The sequence below is a fragment of the Rhea pennata genome, chromosome 3, assembly GCF_028389875.1.
Source record: "Rhea pennata isolate bPtePen1 chromosome 3, bPtePen1.pri, whole genome shotgun sequence".
Classification (NCBI taxonomy): Eukaryota; Metazoa; Chordata; class Aves; order Rheiformes; family Rheidae; genus Rhea; species Rhea pennata.
Genome location: NC_084665.1, coordinates 106899210 through 106905742, shown reverse-complemented (window position 1 = coordinate 106905742; position 6533 = coordinate 106899210).

Sequence of the window (6533 nt, the reverse complement as noted above, 5' to 3'; positions counted from 1 at the left end):
AGAAACAAGGAAAATAGTCTATTGGCCCAAGCCTGCAACTGTGGATATTACTTGCTGATTATGGTCTCAGTAGAAGCCTCACTTATGAAACGACACAAAAGGCAGGTAATTGGAAACAGAATTTGGCACAAGTATCTTCAAAAACTTTACATGGGGCTTTGAATCTGTAAATAAAAAAGGCTTGTGGTTCTGCAGTGAAACTGTGGTTCTTCCAGTAAATTTCATGAGGGAAACAGAGACCTTATTGTTCTCTTTTTCTCCTCATATAGTTTTCTTTTCCTTTGTTTCTCTCTTTGATCTAAGAAAACTAAGGGGCAGCTCCTTTAGTTAAAAGGCAATAGGCAAAGATTTGTGTGCAGGTCACTGTTTTATGCTAACAAACAAAGCTAAGCCTAAAGGCTGTTTTTCACCACATTTTTATTCTATTTGAAAAAGTATGACACTTTTCATATGACCTTTTTTAAGGTTATAAAGCACTCTTTGTTTTAAGGAACACCTGATTATTTTTCAAGAGATTATGTCTAGGCAGACAATACACAAAAGAAACTTTTCTTTCCATTGTACTACATAGTGATATTTATGAGCACCGCACCAGTGGTAATAGCTCATATAATTATATACAGGAATCACAGATATCTGTTCTTAGGTAGCTGGGATTTCAGTAATTTCCTTAGACTGTTCTGTTGTTTTTCACTCTTACACTGTTTGCTTTTTTGCTTCTCTCCAACTCCTTCTACTACTATTTATAAAGTGCGAGGTATGAACACAATTGTAAGCAACTGCATTTTCAGAAAAAAAATTAGTATTTTATTTTACATCATTCACACGGAAAACTTCCTGACTAAAGAAAGGTTCTATCTTTAGTTGATTCACCCTGCAAAATATCACTTGTCAAAGCTATCAGTAGCTAAACTCCTACTCACTCAGCATCTCCTAGGTGACTATGGCATGTACTCCAAGATATTTTAAAATAAGATATCCCATGGTTACAATCACTGGTTGAGTTACGATGATGATAGTGTGGTTTGATATACAGCAAAGAGAACTCCAAGAGGCTGCCGGTAATTTACCCACAGTGCTTGGTAACCCAGCTCAGAGAGATTCGCATGAGACAGAGTTTGAAGTACTTGCTGCAGCACTTTAAGTTAGCTTGTCATTTCAAACGTCAGCGTAACTGGATTGGCTATATGAAAAAAGAGGGGGAAAGTCAGTCAAAAATAGCCCAGGATAAATGAACAGTATTCTGAGTCTTTTGACAGATGTTCCTACAACTGTTAAAAAATCAAGTTATTCCAGAAGCAGACGCAACTTGCTTATTACAGAAGGAACAAAACTATTGCTCCGTTACTAGTAGGTGGCATATGAATCTGAACAAAACAAGCAGAAGTAAAGTGACAGACAGCAAAGACGTGCATAAACATGTGAACCCGTGGGTTTGATGATAAACAACGAGGCGATCCTGTGAGTGTGGGAGTGCTGGAGCGCACAGGAGGACCGACAGTCTCGTGTTGTAGATGAGACATGGCTAGAGCATACGCAACCACGGGAAGATGAGACACGTGTTCAGACAGAGGGCCTTTTCCCACGTGCAGCCTTCGGTTTCCTTTTCCAGCATTACACTGCAACGCTGACTAGCTCGCTTCTGGAGTAAACTAAGCAGAGGTCTGAGAGTGCTGGAGCAGATGAAAGGTTCACTGCTGAAGTGGTGGAGAGCTGCATTCAGCTCCTGATCAGCACAAGAAATGAAATGCCTCCTCTGGGTCACATCCTTGGTTTACTGTTACTTATTCACTTCCTTGAAATCTTTTGTTGCAGCCGAAGAAGACAAATCATTTTTATTTTGTGGTTTCAGATCAGGGTATGGAGGAAAGCACTGAAATACATAGAGAAAAAGAAATTATTTGTTTTCAACCATTTTGATGATTTGAAAGAGTTATGTCATTATGAATAGCTGGGCAAAACAGCATCAAGTGGCACCTGTTGCAGGCTTAAGCCAAGCTTAAAAATGCTAATAGCATAACAGTTAGGAGTTGTGTGGGAGGAGGCTGTCAGAGCTGTACTGCTCATAGTGCCAGTTTATACAAAGTGCTTAAATCCAGAGCTAAAGGGATTGCTAGATACCCTTCACCAGCCACTGATGATGCTGTCACCTTGACAATGTCTTCAGCAGCCTACAACGACCAGGGGAGGGAGCTGGGGCTCACACGCAACTTGCTCTTTGCCCCTCTTCTTCCTTATGGCTTCTTTCAGCCTATAGGAGCACTGCTCCCATTACTCCCATGGCCACCACCACTGGCTGGGGCCACCAGCAGCTGAGAGCTCAGAGGAACAGCAAGGGGGAGGAAGCAGGCTGTGGCAGCAGAGATACTGGCTGCTGAGGCTTGTCCAGCTAGATAGCAAAAAAGACACTTTTGGTCCTTGTTACAGTCCTGGTGATGTTGACGTTATATGTAAAGGACTGGGGAAACCTCTGATACCAAGTCTGCTGGCTCTCCATGCTGTTTCCACTCTCTGGACTGTATCTGAAACAAATCAACTTTTGCACTTGTGGTAAAGTGCCAAGAGCGCCCAATTCTTCGGAGCCTGACAAACGTCGTGCTTCCTGCAGTGTGGGCGGCTCTGACACTCTGAACCCTCCTAGCTGCTTCCATCTCTTCCACCTTTCTTCATGGAAATGTCAGCGACCAATACTAAACACATAATAGACAGTGGCGTCTTCTTAGAAGAATTTTAATGCTACCTGTCTCTGTGACTGAAGGATATACAAATTGGGTTTGAACTTGGCTGCACTCAGGCTTCATATTAGGTCAAAGTGGTGTACCAGGTCTCTGAAGTACTGTGATCTTCATACAGGAGATGCTCAACTGAAGGAATGGAGGTGGCAATACCTTCCAGTTAATAAGAAATCTGAGTTTGTATAGAACTATATTTCTCTCTAGAAGTGCTCCAGTTCGCTGAAATTCACAAAACAAATTGCTCTCTTATGTTATCTGCCCAAACACTATTTTCAGCTGTGTGACTGGCTCTATTCCTTTAAAATCTTTGGCAGTTGAGCTGCCATACCCTTTCTTAACTGTTTCATCACTCAGACTTCCCCTAGTGCCTTTTGCAGTTTAAGAAGTTGAAAACCTCATTGTCCTAGGCCCCTCAGGCTGAAGGCAGTCTTAACTTCTCGTGTCAACACAGTGCAATGGTGCCAAGAGATACAGGGCAAGACAGACGGGATGCAAGAAGGTGCTTGATGTTACAGTCTCCCGTGGACAGGCTCAGAGCTCTGCTCCTTGCTCTCTGTGTTCATCAGTTTGTATGCAAGAGAGTTTTAATGCAAAGAGCACAACGCCCCTGTGGTCGGAGCTGAAAGCTGTGTTCCCTTGCCCAGCTGTGGTCCATCATCACTGCCTGCAGGGATGTCTCTCACTGTCACTCCAATCTCATGCCTTTTGCACTCTTCACAGCGGAGCTGAGCAACAACTCTCAGCTGTTGCTGTGCATCTGTCTTGCTTAACAAGGGATGGCAAAAGGAACACCACAGCGTGGTGTGAAAGTAGGAGAGCAGCATTAGACTTACATTTAACTTTGATGAGCTAGTTTTATTTCAGGTTTACTTCACCCCAGCTTCTCCACTGACTACTGTGGAGTTTCTCTGGCATCTCATATTGGTTCAGCAGTGTGGAGAATCGAGCTCCTAGCTGGAAACTCAGTGCAATGATTAAAGCAGCAGCTCTATTTATTATTTGCTCATTCAGCTCTCAGACCTCTCCTCTGTCGTGTCTTTTCACAGCAGTTTCTCTTGCTGTGTCGGTTTTGTGGTAAGTGATATTGCTAATCATTCAGGCAGGGCTTCTGTGTACAAAATGCTTCCTCTTTGCTGACAACCGGCCTGTGAGAGATTTTGTGCTGCAGACCTCGGTAAAAGTAGGAAAACAGGAGAGATAAGTGTTCGCTTTCCTCTTTTGTCTGTATGTGAAAGTGAGTGTGTGGAATTTTGGTTATTCAGCTGCACAAAAGGGCCTTTCTCTTTGGTCGTCCTTCAGGCCGAGTTTCCTCACTGTTCCCACCGTTCTTCTCGCTGGACACCAGTGAAGGAACAAATAGGGAGAACTGCGTGTCCTCTGCTGTTCGAAGGGGTCATAGCAGCTTGCATAAAACACTGGATCTTTAAAACCATATTCAATTCTTCAAGTGATTATTATTCTGTGTGTCACACCAAGGTATCTTTTTCTCAGTTTGAATAGTTTTAACAAGACTGTTAAAGACTTTAAAGACTATTATATAGCCCCTTATACATGCATTAGTTTTCTTCCTAAATAGGCATAAAATATCTTCAAACTTTATCTAAAATAACCTCTGTATCTGCAAACTATCATGCTTATGCTTAACTGCTAGTACTAAACCAATCTTATTGGTGAAATGCTGTACCAGGGTGAGTCAATAGAAAATGTTTTTTTTTACTCTAATGGGATCAAATTTTGCTCATGGGATTCACTGGGATTATTTCTGAGTGAAACTAAGCATGCGTCAGTGTCACATTGCAAACAGAAGGATAAATACCACAGGGAGAAAAATCTCATTTGAATGATTGGCAAAGATATTAAAAATGTGCCTTTTCTAGAGGATTTTGCTTTAATGTGTTAGGACTGAATAAAATGTCTCCACTTTACCTTTCTTTTCTTTAAGAATGGCCTTGAAAATTTATAGGAAATTGCAGGACAGATTTGGAGAAGCTGACAGCAACTCTGTCAAGATAGTGCAAAGATGATAAATATGGAGTCCTGAAGAACGAAAGTGCACCTATAATAGTGCATAAGGTCTTTTAACCAGTAAGGTTATTATATTTTAAATTGTAACAAAATACAATTACTGCAGCTCCAGGAAGTCTTTACTATATGTGCCTGATGTGACTATTTTGGTAGATACAGATCTTGGTTTTGCTGCTTCAGGATATAACTACTGAAATGCAATTTTTCAGGGAGACACTTCTGCTACTGCCTTGCCCATTACACGAAGGTCCAAGTGGGTCACACATAACTGAAATGGTCTATGACATATTTGTTTTTGTGGGTTTCCAAAGTGAGCTGGGGCTGTTGATCTGAACACAGTATTCCTCTGAAGGTGCTTGAATTTAGAGTTTTCTTTCCTGAGCCCACCAGAATCAAATTCTTCAACTCCTGGACATACTAAAAGCCATTTTCTTTTCTGTCCAGTTACTAGATTGTTTAGGCAATGTAATAGTTGAAATAAATGGTATGGCTTTTTTGTTTGTTTGTTTGTTTTATTTTTTGTTTTAATGTTACATTATTCATTTCACATCAGCTTCACAAAGGAAAACTAGCTAGCTGAACACTGTAAATATGCCTGTTTAACCATTTGGTCTGTCTTGTGTTTGTCCCTTTCTTGTAGAAACAAGCATACCAGTTTCCTGCTGTCTGCTTTTCAGATATTACTTTTTGCCTCGTACACACAGAGGGTGTCAATGTCTTCTCTCCATATGCCATGGCTGGCAACAAAAAGGAACTTGAGAGCAAGGAGGAATTTGCTGTTCAGATCTATATTATCCCAGAAAATGTAACAGGATGCATTTTCTTCCTCATCTTTTTCTGGAGATGCAATCACACAGTGAATAGCTATTGTGAAAAGTCTGAAATAAGGCCAGAAAACTGTGGCTTATTTCTAAGTGGAATAAAAAGCAAGGTATGGAGAATTTACAAAGAAACTGGTCTCCTAATCCAATGCTTTAAGAAGAAGAAAAGAGAGCATTTCAAATACAGAGCAACCACTCAGTAAGAGGCAGATAACACTTTGTCAGGAATGACATATGGCAGAATCATGACAAAGATGAGCTATATACAGAAATATATATGGAAAGCCTAGCAGAGCGGGATCCAGAATGGTCACACTTATCTAAAAAATGCTGGATGCTTAAAAGAGGGCTCTACCAGAGTCTAGATTATTATAAAGATTTGTGAAGGTTTCCCCCACTTCCTAAGCAAAGGTAATGACTGGCTTGTGACAAAATGCTGCGCTTGTGAAGGAGAAATTAAATGTGAAATGCAATTTATTTCTGCCAGGTGACAGAACTCACCAAATCACTAGGTGTGATATTGGAAGAGTAAGGCTATTGGATTACAAACTGTTATATACCAAAGGGAGATTTGCTTTTTTAAAAAATCTCAACAGTAGCATTATTTATTAGGCAGAGGAATTAATTACATTTCTCTTCCTGGCAGAGGTGAGACTAGCTGAAATACTGCACTAGGTTTAGACACTCCCTTGATGGGAAATGTGGATCCACTGAAGAGAATTCAGAGGGCAGCAAGAGGACCAGGAGGTTTAGAAAATGAGGAAAGTCTCAGACCACTGAATGTGTTTAATTTAGATAATGAAACACTGAGCAGAGAACATGAGAAGTCTTCTGTTATGTAAAAGGTTGCTATTAAAAGAAATAATGATCAGTTGTTCTCTTTGTTCCCTTAGGAAGGGCAAGAAGAAATCAGTTTATTTTTTGCTTACTCTGCAGCAAAAAAAGATTCAGG